At 43.9% G+C, this 27084-nt stretch overlaps 1 pseudogene; it reads left to right on the top strand.

The window, feature by feature from the left end:
• Positions 1-305: 305 nt before the first annotated feature.
• On the top strand, positions 306-24090 carry LOC132868079 (zinc finger protein 208-like; annotated as a pseudogene).
• The last annotated feature ends 2994 nt before the right edge of the window (positions 24091-27084 follow it).

The raw sequence follows: 27084 nt of genomic DNA, 5'->3' as shown, positions 1-27084 counted from the left end.
TGGCTGAGAATAACCAGCAAAGTAAGGCTGACTTGGCTGAAGGCTATAAGGTAGATGAGTTGAAGGCTGGTGAGGCTGGTGAGGATAAGGAGCTTGCTTTGCTGAGGAGCCTCCATAAAAGGGAACATTAACTGATTGCAGTGGAGGTTTACTGGGCATAAGGGCTGCAAATTGGTCTTTCGCTATCTTCAGCTCAGACATCATTTTCTCAAAGTCACTCAACATCTGGTCTCTATCTGAAGTTTCTCCCCAAGGACTCTGCGGAGGGGAGGAAGGATGATGAGGCTGTGCCCCAGTTGTCTGAGATGACTGCATTGAGTGGTGGCTGTTGGGCTGAGAAGGCTCAAGATGCTGTGAAGCTGGAGTGGAATGAGGGATCTGAGATGAATGATAAGGTAACGGTGAGATATTTCTGGATACAGGATGCTCAGGATGTGGCTCTATATGCTCACTATGTGGCTGGTCACCATATTGGCTGGTTGACACATGCAGTGTCTGTGGTTGCCATCTTTCCCATGATTGGTGGTAGGGAGACATGGGTGGTTGACCACTAGGCTGCAGTAGAGGAGGACTATGGGGACCTGAAACAGGCAGCAGCAGGTCCATGCTGTGCTTAAGCACTGGGTGCAACCCATCATCGAGTGGTACAGACAACAGCTCCCACTGACTGTAAGGTGTTCCATCTCTTGTCAGAGGCAAAGTCCCCACTGGCACTCTCTCTTCTGGCATATAGTGTAGCCTCTCTTCAGTACCCTGTGCTGGCTGGTGCTGTAGTGTAGGATGAAGGACTGAGGGGAGGGAATGTCTTCGGCCATCACTCAGATCATATTCTTGAAGATAACCAGGTGGATGGATCTGACGCTTTGCCCTGACAGCTTCGGGATGTGATGAGTATGGCTGCATATCTTCAAAACACACCTCTGTCCAAGGCTAACACCAATATTCGGCTCGAAGGACCTTTGTTGAGTGGCTGTGGCTCAGGTACTGAAAGTTGGACTGTATAAGGAATGAGATATGGGTGTCTCCTTGGTGTGTTGGTCAGAACACAGGACAACTGGATATGCAAACCAAGATTTACTTGTCTTCAAATGCACAATACAGCACGGGGTACAAGGTGATCAATTTCCAAATAAATCTTCCTCTCTTCTGTATTTATATTTATCTAGGTGGATATTATCTTAACATGTCTGTTGCAAGAGTGTGTGTGTGTGTGTGTGTGTGTGTGTGTGTGGTCTAACAGTGCCAGCTAGTGGCCAATAGTGGCACTGCAGGCTGGACTCAGCAGCATGGGAACTTCCAGAAATTAGCCATTTAATTATGCATAAAACAAGTGAACTTTTAAGTTCAAATAACTAGTCAAAATGGACTAAAATAAGGCTAACTAAGATAGGATATAATAACTTACTAACTCTAGGCATGAAAAACGGAATATTTGGATCAAATAACAGGTTGAATTTCGAAATATACAGTTAAACTAAACAGCAGACAAGTTAGCATTCATGCACAGGCAAAATGGTTTCTGAAGACATTACTGCTAAACCTACACAAAGCTTACACTAGACTTTCACAGCAAGAGGCTATACAACCCCGATTCCAAAAAAGTTGGGACAAAGTACAAATTGTAAATAAAAACGGAATGCAATGATGTGGAAGTTTCAAAATTCCATATTTTATTCAGAATAGAACATAGATGACATATCAAATGTTTAAACTGAGAAAATATATCATTTAAAGAGAAAAATTAGGTGATTTTAAATTTCATGACAACAACACATCTCAAAAAAGTTGGGACAAGGCCATCTTTCCCACTGTGAGACATCCCCTTTTCTATTTACAACAGTCTGTAAACGTCTGGGGACTGAGGAGACAAGTTGCTCAAGTTTAGGGATAGGAATGTTAACCCGTTCTTGTCTAATGTAGGATTCTAGTTGCTCAACTCTCTTAGGTCTTTTTTGTCGTATCTTCCGTTTTATGATGCGCCAAATGTTTTCTATGGGTGAAAGATCTGGACTGCAGGCTGGCCAGTTCAGTACCCGGACCCTTCTTCTATGCAGCCATGATGCTATAATTGATGCAGTATGTGGTTTGGCATTGTCATGTTGGAAAATGCAAGGTCTTCCCTGAAAGAGACGTCGTCTGGATGGGAGCATATGTTGCTCTAGAACCTGGATATACCTTTCAGTATTGATGATGTTTTTCCAGATGTGTAAGCTGCCCATGCCACACGCGCTAATGCAACCCCATACCATCAGAGATGCAGGCTTCTGAACTGAGCGCTGATAACAACTTGGGTCGTCCTTCTCCTCTTTAGTCCGAATGACACGGCGTCCCTGATTTCCATAAAGAACTTCAAATTTTGATTTGTCTGACCACAGAACAGTTTTCCACTTTGCCACAGTCCATTTTAAATGAGCCTTGGCCCAGAGAAGATGTCTGCGCTTCTGGATCATGTTTAGATATGACTTCGTCTTTGAACTATAGAGTTTTAGCTGGCAACGGCGGATGGCACGGTGAATTGTGTTCACAGATAATGTTCTCTGGAAATATTCCTGAGCCCATTTTGTGATTTCCAATACAGAAGCGTGCCTGTATGTGATGCAGTGCCGTCTAAGGGCCCGAAGATCACGGGCACCCAGTATGGTTTTCTGACCTTGACCCTTACGCACAGAGATTCTTCCAGATTCTCTGAATCTTTTGATGATATTATGCACTGTAGATGATGATATGTTCAAACTCTTTGCAATTTTACACTGTCGAACTCCTTTCTGATATTGCTCCACTATTTGTCAGCGCAGAATTAGGGGGATTGGTGATCCTCTTCCCATCTTTACTTCTGAGAGCCGCTGCCACTCCAAGACGCTCTTTTTATACCCAGTCATGTTAATGACCTATTGCCAATTGACCTAATGAGTAGCAATTTGGTCTTCCAGCTGTTCCTTTGTTGTACCTTTAACTGTTCCAGCCTCTTATTACCCCGTCCCAACTTTTTTGAGATGTGTTGCTGTCACAAAATTTCAAATGAACCAATATTTGCCATGAAATTTCAAAATGTCTCACTTCCAACATTTGATATGTTGTCTATGTTCTATTGTGAATGCAATATCAGTTTTTGAGATTTGTAAATTATTGCATTCCGTTTTTATTTACAATTTGTACTTTGTCAAATTTGTACTTTGGAATCGGGGTTGTACATTCAACAGTTAACACCGAAACTTACTTTTCTGGTCAATTACACACACACAAGGATCTTAAACAGGGAACTGCTTCATCAAACGGCACTCGAAGCTACATTGAAAATGGCACGTGAGGTATCCGGGAACATGAATAATCGATATCAGCACTGGGGCACGTGAACATGCTTAACTTGACTGACAGTCTTTCCAACAAGCCGTTTCACTGCTCACAGTGTGGGAAGAGTTTTACTCATCAGAGTCATCTCCAACAACACCAGCACATTCACACAGGAGAGAAGCCGTATCACTGCTCACAGTGCGGGAAGAGTTTTACTCATCAGAGTCATCTCCAACAACACCAGCGCATTCACCCAGGAGAGAAGCCGTATCACTGCTCACAGTGTGGGAAGAGTTTTCCTCAGCAGAGTGCTCTCCAAAAACACCAGCGCATTCACACAGCAGAGAAGCCATATCACTGCTCACAGTGTGGAAAGAGTTTTACTCATCAGAGTCATCTCCAACAACACCAGCGCATTCACACAGGAGAGAAGCCGTATCACTGCTCATAGTGTGGGAAGAGTTTTACTCACCAGAGTGCTCTCCAAACACACCAGCGCATTCACTCAGGTGAGAAACCAGGGCTTAATTTGTGCCGGAACATGACGGAACAAGATCCGGAACCTCCGTCGTCAGATCCGGCAGCTATATTCATTTCATTTGGTGTTCCGGCAGCTATTTAAATGGATCAGATCACCTCCGTGACCATCACAAAGGGGAAAAAATCAAACAATAAATTAAATAAATAAGTAAATAAAAATTTGTTTAGTGTTTGGTTTTGATTTTGATATCTGTTGTTGATTTCTCTCCTATGACATCCACAAAATCTATGCGAAAGGGGAAGGGGGGGACATGGGGTGTATACTTCCGCTCAATAGAACACCGGGTTTTTTTGTAGCCGTTAGCTTGCGCTGTGGAAAAAATGGCAAAAAAACAAGAAAGCTTACTAAAATTTTTAAAATTAATTCTCCAACTTGTTTTGTAAACCCTTCTTTTCTTAACTATTACTTGAATTGATTGCACTTATGTTTGCTGGCACTGCTTTTAAATTATTCTCTTTTTTGGGCTTTTTCCATCTTTATTGGATAGGACAGTGTAGAGACAGGAAATGAGCAGGAGAAAAACAGGGAGGGCTCGGAAAATGACAGCAGCTCGGGATCGAACCTGGGTCCCTGGATTTATGGTATGGCTCCTGAAAGCCTCTGCATGCTCTTACGACAAGGCTTTCGCAGATATCTTTTCGCAGACAGTTGGAATTTATCGTTGAGCGGGGAGTAATAGGCGTGCGCGATGTTATTCACCGCCACAACGCAAGGGGGTGCGAAGTCGCAAAATCGCTAGGGGTAGTTGGTCGGTGTGGTAAGTGGAGTGTTTATCCTCCGGTTACTTATAATGACTAGAACGGGAGTCGTATAGATGTACGTACTTCCTCACTTCCTCGATCAACCGCTCTTCATGCTGCTCCATCTTCGCTCGTGTTTTTAAAAATGGCGGTCGTGAAAACAAACCAAACCGGGAAAGTAGGGAAGTGGAAGTGCGTGTACAGTGGATGTAGAGTGGACCAATCAGAGCCCTCTTGTCTGCAAGGCTGTCTGCGGTGGTCACAATTTTTGGGACGTGCGCGCAGAGCGTCTGCGAAGAGGGGGGAGGCTTCACAGATGCCTTCTGCGACGCCATCTACAAGGACTAGGTTGTCAGCATGAATTGGCCTTTATCCAACTGAGCCACGAAGTCCCGCTGGTACTGCTTTTGAATACCATACTTAAATCATTAAAATTAGTCATCAAACTCATGTCTTGTGTGATCTGATCTCCAATGGTGAAATAATCCGGTTGTAATATGAGTACAGTTTATTTTAGAAGATAAATTTAATATATAATTTAATATATAGCCTAATAAAAAATAATATTTTATAACATAATATCACGACATATTACTGTCTGTAACTGTTCGTCACTAAAGCGTTTTCTAAGATCATAATGTCTGAAATTATTATTATTTTTTTTTACACACACAATAGGCGTGTATCCATAAAGTTATAGGAAATTACCCCGCGCCTTTTTTTTTTTTTGAGTCGCTGGACCCACCCACCTCCTGCATTCCGGGACCTCCCACTTCACAAATTAAGCACTGAGAGAAACCATATCGCTGCTCACAGTGTGGGAAGAGTTTTACTCACCAGAGTGCTCTCCAAACACAACAGCGCATTCACACAGGAGAGAAGCCGGATCACTGCTCACAGTGTGGGAAGAGTTTTACTCATCAGAGTCATCTCCAAGAACATCAGCGCATTCACACAGGAGAGAAGCCATATCACTGCTCACAGTGTGGAAAGAGTTTTACTCAGCAGAGTGTTCTCCAAAAACACCAGCGCATTCACACAGCAGAGAAGCCGTATCACTGCTCACAGAGTGGGAAGAGTTTTACTCATCAGAGTCATCTCCAAGAACATCAGCACATTCACACAGGAGAGAAGCCGTATCACTGCTCACAGTGTGGAAAGAGTTTTACTCAGCAGAGTGCTCTCCAACAACACCAGCGCATTCACACAGGAGAGAAGCCGTATCACTGCTCACAGTGTGGTAAGAGTTTTACTCAGCAGAGTGTTCTCCAAAAACACCAGCGCATTCACACAGCAGAGAAGCTGTTTCGCTGCTCACAGAGTGGGAAGAGTTTTACTCGCCAGAGTCATCTCCAAACACACCAGCGCATTCAGTCAGGAGAGAAACCATATCGCTGCTCACAGTGTGGGAAAGTTTTACTCACTAGAGTGCTCTCCAAACACACCAGTGCATTCACTCAGGAGAGAAACCATATCGCTGCACACACTGTGGAAAGAGTTTTACTCGTCAGAGTAATCTCCAAACACACCAGCGCATTCACACAGGAGCTGATAACGTATCACCGCTCAAAGTGTGGGAAGAGTTTTACTCGTCAGAGTCATCTCCAAACACACCAGCACATTCACACAGGAGAGAAGCCGTATCACTGCTCACAGTGTGGGAAGAGTTTTACTCAGCAGAGTAATCTTCACCAACACCAGCGCATTCACAGAGGCGAGAAGCCGTATCACTGTTCAGTGTAGGAAGAGTTTTACTCAGCAGAGTGCTCTACAACAACACCAGAGCATTCACACAGGAGAGAAACCATATCGCTGCTCACAGTGTGGAAAGAGTTTTACTCATCAGAGAAATATCCAAACACACCAGCGCATTCACACAGGAGAGAAAACGTATCACTGCTCACAGTGTGGGAAGAGTTTTACTCACCAGAGTCATCTCCAAACACAACAGCACATTCAGACAGGAGAGAAGCCGTATCGCTGCTGACAGTATGGAAGGAGTGTTACTCGTCAGAGTCATCTCCAACAACACCAGCGCATTCACACAGGAGAGAAGCTGTTTCGCTGCTCACAGTGTGGGAAGAGTTGTACTCGCCAGAGTCATCTCCAAACACACCAGCGCATTCACTCAGGAGATAAACCATATCGCTGCTCACAGTGTGGAAAGAGTTTTACTCATCAGAGTAATCTCCAAACACACCAGCACATTCAAACAGTAGTGAAGCCATTTCACTGCTCACATTGTGGAAAGAGTTTTACTCAGCAGAGTGCTCTCCATCCACACCAGTACATTCACACAGCAGAGAAGCCGTATCACTGCTCACAGTGTGGAACGTGTTTTACTCAGCAGAGTGCTCTCCAAACACACCAGAGCATTCACACAGGAGAAAAGCCACATCACTGCTCACAGTGTGGGAAGAGTTTTACTCAGCAGAGTCATCTCCAACAACAGCAGTGCATTCACAGAGGAGAGAAGCTGTATCACTGCTCACAGTGTGGGAAGAATTTTCCTCAGCAGAGTGATCTTCAACAACACCAGCGCATTCAGACAGGAGAGAAGCCGTTTCACTCCTCACAGTGTGGGAAGAGTTTTACTCGCCAGAGTCATCTCCAAACACACCAGCGCATTCAGTCAGGAGAGAAACCATATCGCTGCTCACAGTGTGGAAAGAGTTTTACTCATCAGAGTAATCTGAAACACACAACCGCAATCACACAGGAGAGAAAACGTATCACCACTCACAGTCGTGGAAGACTTTTACTCATCAGAGAAATCTCCAAACACACCCGCGCATTCAAACAGTAGTGAAGCCATTTCACTGCTCACATTGTGGAAAGAGTTTTACTCAGCAGAGTGCTCTCCATCCACACCAGCACATTCACACAGCAGAGAAGCCGTATCACTACTCACAGTGTGGAAAGTGTTTTACTCAGCAGAGTGCTCTCCAAACACACCAGAGCATTCACACAGGAGAGAAGCCACATCACTGCTCACAGTGTGGGAAGAGTTTTACTCAGCAGAGTCATCTCCAACAACAGCAGCGCATTCACAGAGGAGAGAAGCTGTATCACTGCTCACAGTGTGGGAAGAATTTTCCTCAGCAGAGTGATCTTCAACAACACCAGCGCATTCAGACAGGAGAGAAGCCGTTTCACTCCTCACAGTGTGGGAAGAGTTTTACTCGCCAGAGTCATCTCCAAACACACCAGCGCATTCAGTCAGGAGAGAAACCATATCGCTGCTCACAGTGTGGAAAGAGTTTTACTCATCAGAGTAATCTGAAACACACAACCGCATTCACACAGGAGAGAAAACGTATCACTACTCACAGTCGTGGAAGACTTTTACTCATCAGAGTAATCTCCAAACACAAAAAGCGCATTCAGACAGTAGTGAAGCCATTTCACTGCTCATATTGTGGAAAGAGTTTTATTCAGCAGATTGCTCTCCATCCACACCAGCACATTCACACAGCAGAGAAGCCGTATCACTCTCACAGTGTGGAAAGTGTTTTACTCAGCAGAGTGCTCTCCAAACACACCAGAGCATTCACACAGGAGAGAAGCCACATCACTGCTCACAGTGTGGGAAGAGTTTTACTCAGCAGAGTCATCTCCAACAACAGCAGCGCATTCACAGAGGAGAGAAGCTGTATCACTGCTCACAGTGTGGGAAGAATTTTCCTCAGCAGAGTGATCTTCAACAACACCAGCGCATTCAGACAGGAGAGAAGCCGTTTCACTACTCACAGTCGTGGAAGACTTTTACTCATCAGAGTAATCTCCAAACACACCAGCAAATTCACACAGGAGAGAAGCCGTATCACTGCTCAGTGTGGTAAGAGTTTTACTCAGCAGAGTGTTCTCCAAAAGCACCAGCGCATTCACACAGCAGAGAAGCTGTTTCGCTGCTCACAGAGTGGGAAGAGTTTTACTCATCAGAGTAATCTCCAAGAACATCAGGGCATTCACACAGGAGAGAAGCCGTATCACTGCTCACAGTGTGGAAAGAGTTTTACTCAGCAGAGTGCTCTCCAACAACACCAGCGCATTCACACAGGAGAGAAGCCGTATCACTGCTCACAGTGTGGTAAGAGTTTTACTCAGCAGAGTGTTCTCCAAAAACACCAGCGCATTCACACAGCAGAGAAGCTGTTTCGCTGCTCACAGAGTGGGAAGAGTTTTACTCGCCAGAGTCATCTCCAAACACACCAGCGCATTCAGTCAGGAGAGAAACCATATCGCTGCTCACAGTGTGGGAAAGTTTAACTCACTAGAGTGCTCTCCAAACACACCAGTGCATTCACTCAGGAGAGAAACCATATCGCTGCACACACTGTGGAAAGAGTTTTACTCGTCAGAGTAATCTCCAAACACACCAGCGCATTCACACAGGAGCTGATAACGTATCACCGCTCAAAGTGTGGGAAGAGTTTTACTCGTCAGAGTCATCTCCAAACACACCAGCACATTCACACAGGAGAGAAGCCGTATCACTGCTCACAGTGTGGGAAGAGTTTTACTCAGCAGAGTAATCTTCACCAACACCAGCGCATTCACAGAGGCGAGAAGCCGTATCACTGTTCAGTGTAGGAAGAGTTTTACTCAGCAGAGTGCTCTACAACAACACCAGAGCATTCACACAGGAGAGAAACCATATCGCTGCTCACAGTGTGGAAAGAGTTTTACTCATCAGAGAAATATCCAAACACACCAGCGCATTCACACAGGAGAGAAAACGTATCACTGCTCACAGTGTGGGAAGAGTTTTACTCACCAGAGTCATCTCCAAACACAACAGCACATTCAGACAGGAGAGAAGCCGTATCGCTGCTGACAGTATGGAAGGAGTGTTACTCGTCAGAGTCATCTCCAACAACACCAGCGCATTCACACAGGAGAGAAGCTGTTTCGCTGCTCACAGTGTGGGAAGAGTTTTACTCGCCAGAGTCATCTCCAAACACACCAGCGCATTCACTCAGGAGATAAACCATATCGCTGCTCACAGTGTGGAAAGAGTTTTACTCATCAGAGTAATCTCCAAACACACCAGCACATTCAAACAGTAGTGAAGCCATTTCACTGCTCACATTGTGGAAAGAGTTTTACTCAGCAGAGTGCTCTCCATCCACACCAGTACATTCACACAGCAGAGAAGCAGTATCACTGCTCACAGTGTGGAACGTGTTTTACTCAGCAGAGTGCTCTCCAAACACACCAGAGCATTCACACAGGAGAAAAGCCACATCACTGCTCACAGTGTGGGAAGAGTTTTACTCAGCAGAGTCATCTCCAACAACAGCAGCGCATTCACAGAGGAGAGAAGCTGTATCACTGCTCACAGTGTGGGAAGAATTTTCCTCAGCAGAGTGATCTTCAACAACACCAGCGCATTCAGACAGGAGAGAAGCCGTTTCACTCCTCACAGTGTGGGAAGAGTTTTACTCGCCAGAGTCATCTCCAAACACACCAGCGCATTCAGTCAGGAGAGAAACCATATCGCTGCTCACAGTGTGGAAAGAGTTTTACTCATCAGAGTAATCTGAAACACACAACCGCAATCACACAGGAGAGAAAACGTATCACCACTCACAATCGTGGAAGACTTTTACTCATCAGAGAAATCTCCAAACACACCAGCGCATTCAAACAGTAGTGAAGCCATTTCACTGCTCACATTGTGGAAAGAGTTTTACTCAGCAGAGTGGTCTCCAAACACACCAGAGCATTCACACAGGAGAGAAGCCACATCACTGCTCACAGTGTGGGAAGAGTTTTACTCAGCAGAGTCATCTCCAACAACAGCAGCGCATTCACAGAGGAGAGAAGCTGTATCACTGCTCACAGTGTGGGAAGAATTTTCCTCAGCAGAGTGATCTTCAACAACACCAGCGCATTCAGACAGGAGAGAAGCCGTTTCACTCCTCACAGTGTGGGAAGAGTTTTACTCGCCAGAGTCATCTCCAAACACACCAGCGCATTCAGTCAGGAGAGAAACCATATCGCTGCTCACAGTCTGGAAAGAGTTTTACTCATCAGAGTAATCTGAAACACACAACCGCATTCACACAGGAGAGAAAACGTATCACTACTCACAGTCGTGGAAGACTTTTACTCATCAGAGTAATCTCCAAACACACCAGCGCATTCAAACAGTAGTGAAGCCATTTCACTGCTCATATTGTGGAAAGAGTTTTATTCAGCAGATTGCTCTCCATCCACACCAGCACATTCACACAGCAGAGAAGCCATATCACTCTCACAGTGTGGAAAGAGTTTTACTCAGCAGAGTGCTCTCCAAACACACCAGAGCATTCACACAGGAGAGAAGCCACATCACTGCTCACAGTGTGGGAAGAGTTTTACTCAGCAGAGTCATCTCCAACAACAGCAGCGCATTCACAGAGGAGAGAAGCTGTATCACTGCTCACAGTGTGGGAAGAATTTTCCTCAGCAGAGTGATCTTCAACAACACCAGCGCATTCAGACAGGAGAGAAGCCGTTTCACTACTCACAGTCGTGGAAGACTTTTACTCATCAGAGTAATCTCCAAACACACCAGCAAATTCACACAGGAGAGAAAACGTATCACTGCTCACAGTGTGGGAAGAGTTTTACTCCTCAGAGTCATTTCCAAACACACCAGCGCATTCACACAGTAGACAAGCCGTATCACTGCTCACAGTGTGGAAAGAGTTTTACTCATTAGAGTGCTCTCCAACCACACCAGCGCATTTACACAGCAGAGAAGCTGTATCACTGCTCACAGTGTGGAAAGAGGTTTACTCAGCAGAGTGCTTTCCAAACACACCATAGCATTCACACAGGAGAGAAGCCGTATCACTGCTCACAGTGTGGGAAGAGTTTTCCTCAGCAGAGTGTTCTCCAACAACACCAGCGCATTCACACAGGAGAGAAGCCATTTCACTGCTCACAGTGTGGGAAGAGTTTTACTCGCCAGAGTCATCTCCAAACACACCAGAGCATTCACTCATGAGAGAAACCATATCGCTGCTCACAGTGTGGGAAAGTTTTACTCACTAGAGTGCTCTCCAAACACACCAGTGCATTCACTCAGGAGAGAAACCATATCGCTGCTCACAGTGTACAAAGAGTTTTACTCATCAGCGCCTCCCTACATGCTTTGGCCGAAAAGTGGAATGGCAGTCTGTTGTCAACCCTTCAATGCCCATCTCCGACCAGTCAAGTGGTTGCAGAGCTCCGCGGCAAAAAAAAAAACACAAAATCAAATATTAAGTGAAATTACCCCTCAGGGAGCCAGAAGACAAAGAAGAAAAGGGAAGAGGAAGACAGAAAAAAAACAAGACACTGGTAAGTGAGAATTTACACAATCATTAATACCAAGCGGGTCGACAAGCAAATTTGGTAGCTAGCTTACGTTAATGGTAGTTATCTTGTAGACAGTGTTTATTACAGTGATGTAAACGTTGTCATGCACAACAGGCTTACAAACTTGCAAGGACTGGCTAAAAATTCTAATATGTGCCACACAAATAAGAGAAAGACTGTCAACTTCTCCCAGATTAACTTATTGTGTTTATCAAAATGTCATAGTCAGAGTTAGTTTCTGCGAGCTGCATGGCTTTCATCAGAAGTAGCTAGTGTGTTGTGAGCAAGAATGGAGTAGAACAGGGAAAGCTCACAAGAAAGCTCTTTTTTACATAAATAGCCTATTTATGTAAAAAAAAGTGGCACTGATGTCAATTGAATGTGATGTCCGCAGGTCTTTGGACATGGAGGGTATTGTGGCTGCCTTTGCTGAAGCCAAAGCCCGCAAGCAGCAGTTTTAGACATTTTGCCCATGATTCTAGTTGTGTATTCTTAAATTTTTATGTGTTTTTCTATACCTTTTGAACTTTTCTGTGTGTGATGGTTCTTATTAAGATTCTTATTCATGTTTGTAATCATTTAATCACCATTTGAAGTTATTTCTACTTGTGTATATACTGTAAATATTTAGTGTTGTGTTATTTGCACATTTTATATTACTTTGTCTTATTTTCATATTTGATTTATATATATATATGTGTGTGTGTGTGTGTGTGTGTGTGTGTGTGTGTGTGTGTATTTTGTCTATTCTAGTGTTTAATTGGGTTTGATAATTATTTATAATAATGTCGAGAGTTCATTTATTAAGTAAAAATTATAAGAATGATTACAATATGTGTGATGTTTATTTCTTAAGATTTCAGTGGGTAGGTGGCCAGAATGCCTTTCGTCGAGGGGGGGATAATTATGGGCCCCAGATCCACTCTTTGCTAGGGCCCCCAAATAGCTTGAAACGGGCCTGGAAACCATATCACTGCTCACAGTGTGGAAAGAGTTTTATTCATCAGAGTGCTCTCCAAACACACCAGCACATTCACACAGGAGAGAAGCCGTATCACTGCTCACAGTGTGGCAAGAGTTTTACTCATCAGAGTGCTCTCCAAACACACCAGCACATTCACACAGGAGAGAAGCCGTATCACTGCTCACAGTGTGGGAAGAGTTTTATTCATCAGAGTGCTCTCCAAACACACCAGCACATTCACACAGAAGAGAAGCCGTATCACTGCTCACAGTGTAGGAAGAGTTTTACTGATCAGAGTGCTCTCCAACTACACCAGCGCATTCACACAGGAGAGAAGCCATATCACTGCTCACAGTGTGGGAAGAGTTTTACTCATCAGAGTAATCTCCAACAACACCAGCGCATTCACTCAGGTGAGAAACCATATCGTTGCTCACAGTGTGGTAAGAGTTTTACTCAGCAGAGTCATCTCCAAACACACCAGCGCATTCACACAGGAGAGAAGCTGTTTCATTGCTCACAGTGTGGGAAGACTTTTACCCATCAGAGTGATCTCCAACAACACCAGTGCATTCACTCAGGAGAGAAACCATATAGCTGCTCACACTGTGGAAAGAGTTTTACTTGCCAGAGTCATCTCCAAACACACCAGCGCATTCACTCAGGAGAGAAACCATATCACTGCTCACAGTGTGGAAAGAGTTTTACTCATCAGGGTAATCTCCAAACACACCAGTGCATTCACTCAGGAGACAAACCATATCGCTGCTCACAGTGTGGAAAGAGTTTTACTCATCAGAGTAATCTCCAAACACACCAGCGAATTAACACAGGAGAGAAATCGTATCACTGCTCACAGTGTGGAAAGAGTTTTACTCGCCAGAGTGCTCTCCAACAACACCAGCGCATTCACACAGGAGAGAAGCCGTATCACTGCTCACAGTGTGGGAAGAATTTTCCTCAACAGAGTGATCTCCAACAACACCAGCGCATTCACACAGGAGAGAAGCCGTATCACTGCTCACAGTGTGGGAAGAGTTTTACTCGTTAGAGTGCTCTCCAACAACACCAGCGCATTCACACAGGAGAGAAGCCGTATCACTGCTCACAGTGTGGGAAGAGTTTTACTCATCAGAGTGCTCTCCAACAACACCAGCGCATTCACACAGCAGAGAAGCCGTATCACTGCTCACAGTGTGGAAAAAGTTTTACTCGTCAGAGTGTTCTCCAAACACACCAGATCATTCACACAGGAGCGAAGCCATATCACTGCTCACAGTGTGGAGAGTTTTACTCATCAGAGTGCCCTCCAAACACACCAGAACATTCACACAGGAGAGAAGCCATATCACTGCTCACAGTGTGAGAAGAGTTTTACTCAACAGAGTGCTCTCCAAGAACACCAGCGCATTCACTCAGGAGAGAAACCATCAGACCCGTTTCAACAAGGTAGGCAGACTTGGCAATTGCCTAGAGCCCCAGCCCTCGAAGGGCCCCCGCTACCAAATGACTGTTTATGTATTCAATCGCAATGACAACTTTTTGACCGCGGCAGCGCAGCACCTAATGACACTTGCTGAAATACCCTAGTTCCAAGGGGGGGCCCCCTAATGCACAACAGCGCCTCTCTACATGCTTTGGCCAAAAAGTGGAATGACAGTCTGTTGTCAACCCCTCGATGCCCATCTCCGTCCAGTCAAGTGGTTGCAGAGCTCCGCGGCAAAAAAAACCCACAAAATCAAATTTGAAGCGAAATTACGCCTCAGGGAGCCAGAAGAGAAACAAGAAAAGGCAAGAGGAAGACAGAATAAAACAAGACACTGGTAATTGAGAATGTACACAATCATTAATACCAAGCGGATCGACAAGCATATTTGGTAGCTAGCTTACGTTAATGGTAGTTATCTTGTAGACAGTGATTATAAACAGTGATGTAAATGTTGTCATGCACAACAGGCTTACAAACTTGCAAGGACTGGCCCTCAAGCAGCAGTTTTAGACATTTTGCCCATGATTCTAGTTGTGTAGTCGTAAATTTTTATGTGTTTTTCTATACCTTTTGCACTTTTCTGTGTGTGCTGGTTCTTACTAAGATTCTTATTCATGTTTATAATCATTTAATAACCATTTGAAGTTATTTCTACTTGTGTATATCCTGTATATATTTAGTGTTGTGTGATTTGCACATTTTATATTACTTTGTCTTATTTTCAAATTGGATTTTTATATATGTGTGTGTGTGTGTGTATATTTTGTTTTTTCTTGTGTTTACTTGCTTTTGATAATTATTTATAATAATGTAAAGAGTTCATTTATTAAGTAAAAATCATAAGAATGATTACAATATGTGTGATGTTTATTTATTAAGTCTTCAGTGGGTAGGAGGCCATAAGGCCTTTCATCAAGGGGGGGATAATTATGGGCTCCAGATCCCCCTTTGCCTAGGGCCCCCAAATAGCTTGAAATGGGCCTGAAAACCCTATCACTGCTCACAGTGTGAAAAGAGTTTTACTCATCAGAGTAATATCCAACAACACCAGCGCATTCACTCAGGACAGAAGCCGTATCACTGCTCACAGTGTGGAAAGAGTTTTACTCAGCAGAGTCATCTCCAAACACACCAGCGCATTCACACAGGAGAGAAGCTGTATCACTGCTCACAGTGTGGGAAGAGTTTTACTCGTCAGAGTGCTCTCCAAAAACACCAGCGCATTCACACAGGAGAGAAGCCGTATCACTGCTCACAGTGTGGGAAGAGTTTTACTCGTCAGAGTGCCTTCCAACAACACCAGCGCATTCACACAGGAGAGAAGCCATATCACTGCTCACAGTGTGGGAAGAGTTTTACTCGTCAGAGTGCTCTCCAAACACACCAGCACATTCACACAGGAGAGAAGCCATATCACTGCTCACAGTGTGGCAAGAGTTTTACTCATCAGAGTGCTCTCCAAACACACCAGCACATTCACACAGGAGAGAAGCCGTATCACTGCTCACAGTGTGGGAAGAGTTTTATTCATCAGAGTGCTCTCCAAACACACCAGCACATTCACACAGAAGAGAAGCCGTATCACTGCTCACAGTGTAGGAAGAGTTTTACTGATCAGAGTGCTCTCCAACTACACCAGCGCATTCACACAGGAGAGAAGCCATATCACTGCTCACAGTGTGGGAAGAGTTTTACTCATCAGAGTAATCTCCAACAACACCAGCGCATTCACTCAGGTGAGAAACCATATCGCTGCTCACAGTGTGGTAAGAGTTTTACTCAGCAGAGTCATCTCCAAACACACCAGCGCATTCACACAGGAGAGAAGCCGTTTCATTGCTCACAGTGTGGGAAGACTTTTACCCATCAGAGTGATCCCCAAAAACACCAGTGCATTCACTCAGGAGTGAAACCATATAGCTGCTCACAGTGTGGGAAGAGTTTTACTCGTCAGAGTCATCTCCAACAACACCAGCGTATTCACACAGGAGAGAAGCCGTATCACTGCTCACAGTTTGGAAAGAGTTTTACTCAGCAGAGTCATCTCCAAACACACCAGCGCATTCACACAGGAGAGAAGCTGTATCACTGCTCACAGTGTGGGAAGAGTTTTACTCGTCAGAGTGCTCTCCAAAAACACCAGCGCATTCACACAGGAGAGAAGCCGTATCACTGCTCACAGTGTGGGAAGAGTTTTACTCATCAGAGTGCTCTCCAACAACACCAGCGCATTCACACAGGAGAGAAGCCATATCACTGCTCACAGTGTGGGAAGAGTTTTACTCGTCAGAGTCATCTCCAACAACACCAGCGCATTCCCACAAGAGAGAAACCGTATCACTGCTCACAGTGTGGAAAGAGTTTTATTCGTCAGAGTCATCTCCAGACACACCAGCGCATTCACACAGGAGAGAAGCCGTTTCATTGCTCATAGTGGGGGAAGAGTTTTACTCGTCAGAGTCATCTCCAACTACACCAGCGCATTCATACAGGAGAGAAGCCGTATCACTGCTCACGATGTGGGAAGAGTTTTACTCATCAGAGTCATCTCCAACGACACCAGCGCATTCACACAGGAGAGAAGCCGTATCACTGCTCACAGTGTGAGAAGAGTTTTACTCATCAGAGTGCTCTCCAAAAACACCAGCGCATTCACACAGGAGAGAAGCCGTATCACTGCTCACAGTGTGGGAAGAGTTTTAGTCGTCAGAGTGCTCTCCAACAACACCAGCGCATTCACACAGGAGAGAAGCCATATCACTGCTCACAGTGTGGGAAGAGTTTTACTCATCAGAGTGCTCTCCAAACACACCAGCGCATTCACACAGGAGAGAAGCCGTATCACTGCTCACAGTGTGGGAAGAGTTTTACTCGTCAGAGTCATCTCCAACAACACCAGCGCATTCACACAAGAAAGAAGCCATATCACTGCTCACAGTGTGAAAAGAGTTTTACTCATCAGAGTGCTCTCCAAACACACCAGCGCATTCACACAGGAGAGAAGCCGTTTCATTGCTCACAGTGTGGGAAGAGTTTTACTCGTCAGAGTCATCTCCAACTACACCAGCGCATTCATACAGGAGAGAAGCCGTATCACTGCTCACGATGTGGGAAGAGTTTTACTCATCAGAGTGCTCCCCAAAACACACCAGCGCATTCACACAGGAGAGAAGCCGTATCACTGCTCACAGTGTGGGCAGAGTTTTACTCATCAGTGTGCTCTCCAACAACACCAGCGCATTCACTCAGGAGAGAAACCATCAGACCCGTTTCAACAAGGTAGGCAGACTTGGCAATTGCCTAGGGCCCCAGCCTTCGAAGGGCCCCCGCTACCAAACGACTGGTTATGTATTCAATAGCAATGACAACTTTTTGACCGCGGCAGCGCAGCGCCTAATGACACTTGTTGAAATACCCTAGTTCCAAGGGGGGCCCCCTAATGCACAACAGCGCCTCCCTACATGCTTTGGCCGAAAAGTGGAATGGCAGTCTGTTGTCAACCCTTCAATGCCCATCTCCGTCCAGTCAAGTGGTTGCAGAGCTCCGCGGCAAAAAAAAAAACACAAAATCAAATATTAAGTGAAATTACCCCTCAGGGAGCCAGAAGACAAAGAAGAAAAGGGAAGAGGAAGACAGAAAAAAAACAAGACACTGGTAAGTGAGAATTTACACAATCATTAATACCAAGCGGGTCGACAAGCAAATTTGGTAGCTAGCTTACGTTAATGGTAGTTATCTTGTAGACAGTGTTTATTACAGTGATGTAAACGTTGTCATGCACAACAGGCTTACAAACTTGCAAGGACTGGCTAAAAATTCTAATATGTGCCACACAAATAAGAGAAAGACTGTCAACTTCTCCCAGATTAACTTATTGTGTTTATCAAAATGTCATAGTCAGAGTTAGTTTCTGCAAGCTGCATGGCTTTCATCAGAAGTAGCTAGTGTGTTGTGAGCAAGAATGGAGTAGAACAGGGGATGGCTCACAAGAAAGCTCTTTTTTACATAAATAGCCTATTTATGTAAAAAAAAGTGGCACTGATGTCAATTGAATGTGATGTCCGCAGGTCTTTGGACATGGAGGGTATTGTGGCTGCCTTTGCTGAAGCCAAAGCCCGCAAGCAGCAGTTTTAGACATTTTGCCCATGATTCTAGTTGTGTATTCTTAAATTTTTATGTGTTTTTCTATACCTTTTGAACTTTTCTGTGTGTGATGGTTCTTATTAAGATTCTTATTCATGTTTGTAATCATTTAATCACCATTTGAAGTTATTTCTACTTGTGTATATACTGTAAATATTTAGTGTTGTGTTATTTGCACATTTTATATTACTTTGTCTTATTTTCATATTTGATTTATATATATATATATATATATATGTGTGTGTGTGTGTGTGTGTGTGTGTGTGTGTATTTTGTCTATTCTAGTGTTTAATTGGGTTTGATAATTATTTATAATAATGTCGAGAGTTCATTTATTAAGTAAAAATAATAAGAATGATTACAATATGTGTGATGTTTATTTCTTAAGATTTCAGTGGGTAGGTGGCCAGAATGCCTTTCGTCGAGGGGGGGATAATTATGGGCCCCAGATCCACTCTTTGCTAGGGCCCCCAAATAGCTTGAAACGGGCCTGGAAACCATATCACTGCTCACAGTGTGGAAAGAGTTTTATTCATCAGAGTGCTCTCCAAACACACCAGCACATTCACACAGGAGAGAAGCCGTATCACTGCTCACAGTGTGGCAAGAGTTTTACTCATCAGAGTGCTCTCCAAACACACCAGCACATTCACACAGGAGAGAAGCCGTATCACTGCTCACAGTGTGGGAAGAGTTTTATTCATCAGAGTGCTCTCCAAACACACCAGCACATTCACACAGAAGAGAAGCCGTATCACTGCTCACAGTGTAGGAAGAGTTTTACTGATCAGAGTGCTCTCCAACTACACCAGCGCATTCACACAGGAGAGAAGCCATATCACTGCTCACAGTGTGGGAAGAGTTTTACTCATCAGAGTAATCTCCAACAACACCAGCGCATTCACTCAGGTGAGAAACCATATCGTTGCTCACAGTGTGGTAAGAGTTTTACTCAGCAGAGTCATCTCCAAACACACCAGCGCATTCACACAGGAGAGAAGCCGTTTCATTGATCACAGTGTGGGAAGACTTTTACCCATCAGAGTGATCTCCAACAACACCAGTGCATTCACTCAGGAGAGAAACCATATAGCTGCTCACAGTGTGGGAAGAGTTTTACTCGTCAGAGTCATCTCCAACAACACCAGCGTATTCACACAGGAGAGAAGCCGTATCACTGCTCACAGTTTGGAAAGAGTTTTACTCAGCAGAGTCATCTCCAAACACACCAGCGCATTCACACAGGAGAGAAGCCGTATCACTGCTCACAGTGTGCAAAGAGTTTTACTCATCGGAGTGCTCTCCAACTCCACCAGTGCATTCACACAGGAGAGAAGCCGTATCACTGCTCACAGTGTGGAAAGAGTTTTACTCGTCAGAGTCTCCTCCAAACACACCAGCGCATTCACACAGGAGAGAAGCCGTATCACTGCTCACAGTGTAGAAAGAGTTTTATTCATCAGAGTCATCTCCAAACACACCAGTGCATTCACACAGGAGAAAAGCCGTTTCACTGCTCACAGTCTGGAAAGAGTTTTACTCATCAGATTCATCTACAAACACACCAGCGCATTCACACTGGAGAGAAGCCGTATCACTACTCACAGTGTGGGAAGAGTTTTACTCAGCAGAGTCATCTCCAAAAACACCAGCGCATTCACACACCAGAGAGGCCGTATCACTACTCACAGTGTGGGAAGAGTTTTATTCAGCAGAGTCATCTCCAAAAACACCAGCGCATTCACACAGCAGAGAGGCCGTATCACTGCTCACAGTGTGGAAAGGTTTTTACTCAGCAGAGTCATCTCCAAACACACCAGCGCATTCACACAGGAGAGAAACCATCAGACCCGTTTCAACAAGGTAGGCAGACTTGGCAATTGCCTAGGGCCCCAGCCCTTGAAGGGCTCCCACTACCAAACGACTGGTTATGTATTCAGTAGCAATGACAACTTTTTGAGCACTGCAGCACAGCGCCTAATGACACATGTTGAAATACCCTAGTTCCAAGGGGGGCCCCCTAATGCACAACAGCGCCTCCCTACATGCTTTGGCCGATAAGTGGAATGACAGTCTGTTGTCAACCCCTCAATGCCCATCTCCGTCCAGTCAAGTGGTTGCAGAGCTCCGCGGCAAAAAAAAAAAAACACAAAATCAAATATGAAGCGAAATTACCCCTGAGGGAGCCAGAAGAGAAAGAAGAAAAGGGAAGAGGAAGACAGAATAAAACAAGACACTGGTAATTGAGAATGTACACACTCATTAATACCAAGCGGATCGACAAGCATATTTGGTAGCTAGCTTACGTTAATGGGAACGCAGGTGGCCAGAGCGCTTGACTGCTAAGCGAACGGTCCCTGGTTCGAGCCTCGGCTCGACGGGGATCTGGGGCTCGCTCCCTGTCCACCCAGCAGTGAATGGGGACCTGGTGGAAACACTGGGGAAGTTAAAGGCGGCGAGGAAAGGAACTGGCCACCCTACCTCACTATGCCGATGGCCCAGGACAAGTGTGCTCTCTAACAGCCACTCCCCCAATGTACGAATCGTATATGGGACTCCCCTTTGCCTTTTTTACATTAATGGTAGTTATCTTGTAGACAGTGTTTATAAACAGTGATGTAAACGCTGTCATGCACAACAGGCTTACAAACTTGCAAGGACTGGCTCGCAAGCAGCAGTTTTAGACATTTTGCCTATGATTCTAGTTGTGTATTCTTAAATTTTTATGTGTTTCTCTATACCTTTTGCACTTTTCTGTGTGTGCTGGTTCTTATTAAGATTCTTATTCATGTTTATAATCATTTAATAACCATTTGAAGTTATTTCTACTTGTGTATATCCTGTAAATATTTAGTGTTGTCTTATTTTCAAATTTGATTTTTATATATATGTGTGTGTGTGTGTGTGTGTGTATATTTTGTCTTTTCAAGTGTTTAATTGCGTTTGATAATTATTTATAATAATGTAAAGAGTTCATTTATTAAGTAAAAATCATAAGAATGATTACAATATGTGTGATGTTTATTTATTAAGTCTTCAGTGGGTAGGAGGCCATAAGGCCTTTCGTCGAGGGGGGGATAATTATGCGCCCCAGATCCACCTTTGCCTAGGGCCCCCAAATAGCTTGAAACGGGCCTGGAAACCATATCACTGCTCACAATGTGGGAAGAGTTTTACTCGTCAGAGTCATCTCCAATGACACCAGCGCATTCACACAGGAGAGAAGCCGTATCACTGCTCACAGTGTGGGAAGAGTTTTACTCATCAGAGTAATCTCCAACAACACCAGTGCATTCACACAGGCGAGAAACTGTATCGCTGCTCACAGTGTGGGAAGAGTTTTACTCTGCAGAGTCATCTCCAAACACACCATTGCATTCACACAGGAGAGAAGCCGTATCACTGCTCACAGTGTGGGAAGAGTTTTACTCAGCAGAGTCATCTCCAAACACACCAGCGCATTCACACAGGAGAGAAGCTGTATCACTGCTCACAGTGTGGAAAGAGTTTTACTCGTCAGAGTCATCTCCAACAACACCTGCGCATTCACACAGGAGAGAAGCCGTATCACTGCTCACAGTGTGGAAAGAGCTTTACTCATCAGAGTGCTCTCCGACTACACCAGGGCATTCACTCAGGAGAGAAGCCATATCGCTGCTCACAGTTTGGGAAGAGTTTTACTCACCAGAGTGCTCTCCAAACACACCATTGCATTCACACAGGAGAGAAGCCGTATCACTGCTCACAGTGTGGGAAGAGTTTTACTCGTCAGAGTCATCTCCAAACACACCAGAGCATTCACACAGTAGAGAAGCCGTATCACTGCTCACAGTGTGGAAAGAGTTTTACTCAGCAGAGTCATCTCCAAACACACCAGTGCATTCACACAGGAGAGATGCCGTATCGCTGCTCACAGTGTGGGAAGAGTTTTACTCATCAGAGTGCTCTCCAACAACACCAGCTCATTCCCACAGGAGAGAAACCATATCGCTGCTCACAGTGTGCGAAGAGTTTTACTCATCAGAGTGCTCTCCAAACACACCAGCGCATTCACACAGGAGAGAAGCCGTATCACTCCTCACAGTGTGGGAAGTGTTTTACTCGTCAGAGTGCTCTCCAACAACACCAGCGCATTCACACAGGAGAGAAGCCGTTTCACTGCTCAGAGTGTAGGAAGAGTTTTACCCAGCAGAGTCATCTCCAAAACACCAGTGCATTCACACAGGAGAGAAACCATATCGCTTCTCATAGTGTGGGAAGAGTTTTATTCGTCAGAGTGCTCTCCAACTCCACCAGCGCATTCACACAGGAGATAAGCCATATCACTGCTCACAGTGTGGAAAGAGTTTTACTCTTCAGAGTCATCTCTAAACACACCAGCGCATTCACACAGGAGAGAAGCCGTATCACTGCTCACAGTGTGGGCAGAGTTTTACTCATCGGTGCGCTCTCCAACAACACCAGCGCATTCACTCAGGAGAGAAACCATCAGACCCGTTTCAACAAGGTAGGCAGACTTGGCAATTGCCTAGGGCCCCAGCCCTCGAAGGGCCCCCGGTACCAAACAACTGGTTATGTATTCAATAGCAATGACAACTTTTTGACCGCGGCAGCGCAGCGCCTAATGACACTTGTTGAATTACCCTAGTTCCAAGGGGGGCCCCCTAATGCACAACAGCGCCTCCCTACACATTGTAAGCCCGGATATGTTGAGTTTACTTAAAAAATTTGAGGAAAGTGGTTGCCTTAAAAAAATTAAGTAATGTATAATCAAAACTTGAGTGAATTAAACTTAAATGCTTGATGGGAATGGAATTGTTATTTTAAGTACAACACACTAGATACCAAGTTGATTTAATTTAAAATCTTTTGCTAAACCAATTGCTTTGTATAATCATTAAATGTAACATATTAAGTTCATTACACTAAATGCCAAGTTGGTTTAATGCAATATAAATAGCAATATTAACTTTAATGAACAAAAAAAGAAAACAAATGTACATTCTTTTTCTCTTTTATTTTACTGTAGATAGCACATTTACAAAAAAAAGGAGCAGAAAAAAACAATCAAATCCTGGATTCACAAGACTGACAGCATGGTGTTCATCTTTCTTAATGGCAGGACTGAGAAAATATGCATATACTATATAAGATTTTCACTGACAGAAATATTTACTTTCAGAGAGAGAGGGAGAGAGAGACAGGAGGGCAGAGAGAGAGAGGATGGAAAAGGTAAGCAATAGTGATGAACTGACACACCAAAAACCTACTTAACCAAATAACATGTCCAAATAAATCCAAACAAATGACAGTAACTGGATCATTAACCCATGATATCACTGCCCACATCATCAGACAAAGTGAAAACAGCGCACAAATGGCAGCACACTTATCTAAAAGAGCAACATTAAAAACTAAGCACCTGATATCTGGAACAGCAGAATACTGTATCTGGAACAGTAGCATACAGTAGCATCTGGAACAGTAGCATAACTACTTGAAACCCCTTAGACTTCAAGCTGATTTTTCAGAGTCTGAATTTTGGGTGCCAGCTCACTTTTACCCAGGTTGAACATCACCTGCTGGACAAAGTAAAAAGTGTTTTTCATGTACTTTGGATAATCCAAGGGTAGGGCGTACTGTATATCAGCCCAAAAAGGGGACAGAAGGCCTGAGGAAGGTTGGGCAGCTCGTAACATCACCACACTGCCTTCCAGGATGATTCCTACTCTGGACGGGTTCAGCTGAGGACTTTCTTCATCAATGCAGAGGATTCCCACTGGAGTCTGACTGTATAAGTCCTTGCAAGTTGCATCCTGACAAGAGAAAGATTGACAGTACAGGACACAATCATACCAGTTAGATATTTAAAATGAAAAGCCTCAGAAAATAAGTGAACTGAATGTAATTATTGAAAGGACAATAAAGACTGGTCATACAGTATTTGGATCTGAGTGTTGCAAGTGCTAATTCCAAAACTGTCTGTTTGGTACCTTGGCAACTAAGGAAACTTAAAGGGGTTTGAGTGCACTTTTTGGAATAACCAAGATTTAACAAAAAACTTGGGCTAAAACATTTAATTAAACTTCCAATTAACTAAGCCATTTCGCTTTGTTTGATCCGAATAATGAACTAACCTAGCCCATTTCAGTTCATGGTCGTCTCAAAATGCAACAGCACTTACCAAATTGAGTGAACAGTGATACACCAACGGACCGTCGCCTTCCTTTCTCTCTCCTTCTCCCTTGTGCTGCGCAACGTGGAAGACCGCGTTTTCTGTGCTGTCGGTCGGGTGTTCAATGCAGCTAACAGCTAGTGAGCACTTAGCTAATGGGGGAAGGACGTCAATTCTAACATTAGCTACTTAATCGTACAATAAATAATGATTAAACCTATGATATGGTTGTGCTGTATACTTAGATTATCCGAAAAGTTTTCAAAAAAAAGTGTCCCATTCCAAATCCAGAGAGCTCTGCACAGTGACAAAAGCAACTTAGCCAACAGATGAAAATGACGTGAAATTGGTAAAATACCACCTGTAACTATCAAACTGTAAAACACGCGATTTCCACTGCTCTTAAAGTTAAAACAAACATTCCCACCGACAGTCAGGATCCAAAATACTAAGTTCAGAGAACAAACGTTGGCTGAAGCTCACTCTGAATTTTACCAAACCTCACGTAACTGCTGCTGATCTGTGAAAGTTAAAATGGCGGCTTCACAACTCTGCGCAGATTAAAAAAGAGGTGTGGTCATGACTAAAACTTAGAATTTTAAGGCCATTCAACTTAAACTTATTAACACTTTTGACTATGTGTACAAATTAGTAGAATATACTTAATATTTTTTAGTAATGCAATCAAACTTAAATTTTTACGTACATTGTAATTAAAACATTTAATTAAATACAAAGTCCGGGCTTACAGTGCATGCTTTGGCCGAAAAGTGGAATGACAGTCTGTTATCAACCCCTCAATGCCCATCTCCGTCCAGTCAAGTGGTTGCAGAGCTCTGCGGCAAAAAAAAAAAAAACACAAAATCAAATATTAAGTGAAATTACCCCTCAGGGAGCCAGAAGACAAAGAAGAAAAGGGAAAAGGAAGACAGAAAAAAAACAAGACACTGGTAAGTGAGAATTTACACAATCATTAATACCAAGCGGGTCGACAAGCAAATTTGGTAGCTAGCTTACGTTAATGGTAGTTATCTTGTAGACAGTGTTTATTACAGTGATGTAAACGTTGTCATGCACAACAGGCTTACAAACTTGCAAGGACTGGCTAAAAATTCTAATATGTGCCACACAAATAGGAGAAAGACTGTCAACTTCTCCCAGATGAACTTATTGTGTTTATCAAAATGTCATAGTCAGAGTTACAGTAGTTTCTGCGAGCTGCATGGCTTTCATCAGAAGTAGCTAGTGTGTTGTGAGCAAGAATGGAGTAGAACAGGGGATGGCTCACAAGAAAGCTCTTTTTTACATAAATAGCCTATTTATGTAAAAAAAAGTGGCACTGATGTCAATTGAATGTGATGTCCGCAGGTCTTTGGACATGGAGGGTATTGTAGCTGCCTTTGCTGAAGCCAAAGCCCGCAAGCAGCAGTTTTAGACATTTTGCCCATGATTCTAGTTGTGTATTCTTAAATTTTTATGTGTTTTTCTATACCTTTTGCACTTTTCTGTGTGTGATGGTTCTTATTAAAATTCTTATTCATGTTTGTAATTATTTAATCACCATTTGAAGTTATTTCTACTTGTGTATATACTGTAAATATTTAGTGTTGTGTTATTTGCACATTTTATATTACTTTGTCTTATTTTCATATTTTATATATATATATATATATATGTGTGTGTGTGTGTGTGTGTGTGTGTGTGTATATATTTTGTCTATTCTTGTGTTTAATTGGGTTTGATAATTATTTATAATAATGTCGAGAGTTCATTTATTAAGTAAAAATTGTAAGAATGATTACAATATGTGTGATGTTTATTTCTTAAGTCTTCAGTGGGTAGGTGGCCATAAGGCCTTTCGTCGAGTGGGGGATAATTATGGGCCCCAGATCCACCCTTTGCTAGGGCCCCCAAATAGCTTGAAACGGGCCTGGAAACCATATCACTGCTCACAGTGTGGAAAGAGTTTTATTCATCAGAGTGCTCTCCAAACACACCAGCACATTCACACAGGAGAGAAGCCGTATCACTGCTCACAGTGTGGCAAGAGTTTTACTCATCAGAGTGCTCTCCAAACACACCAGCACATTCACACAGGAGAGAAGCCGTATCACTGCTCACAGTGTGGGAAGAGTTTTATTCATCAGAGTGCTCTCCAAACACACCAGCACATTCACACAGAAGAGAAGCCGTATCACTGCTCACAGTGTAGGAAGAGTTTTACTCATCAGAGTGCTCTCCAACTACACCAGCGCATTCACGCAGGAGAGAAGCCATATCACTGCTCACAGTGTGGGAAGAGTTTTACTCATCAGAGTAATCTCCAACAACACCAGCGCATTCACTCAGGTGAGAAACCAAATCGCTGCTCACAGTGTGGTAAGAGTTTTA

The sequence above is a fragment of the Neoarius graeffei genome, chromosome 19 (assembly GCF_027579695.1).
Source record: "Neoarius graeffei isolate fNeoGra1 chromosome 19, fNeoGra1.pri, whole genome shotgun sequence".
Taxonomy (NCBI): domain Eukaryota; kingdom Metazoa; phylum Chordata; class Actinopteri; order Siluriformes; family Ariidae; genus Neoarius; species Neoarius graeffei.
This window is presented reverse-complemented; position numbering and strand designations above follow the sequence as displayed.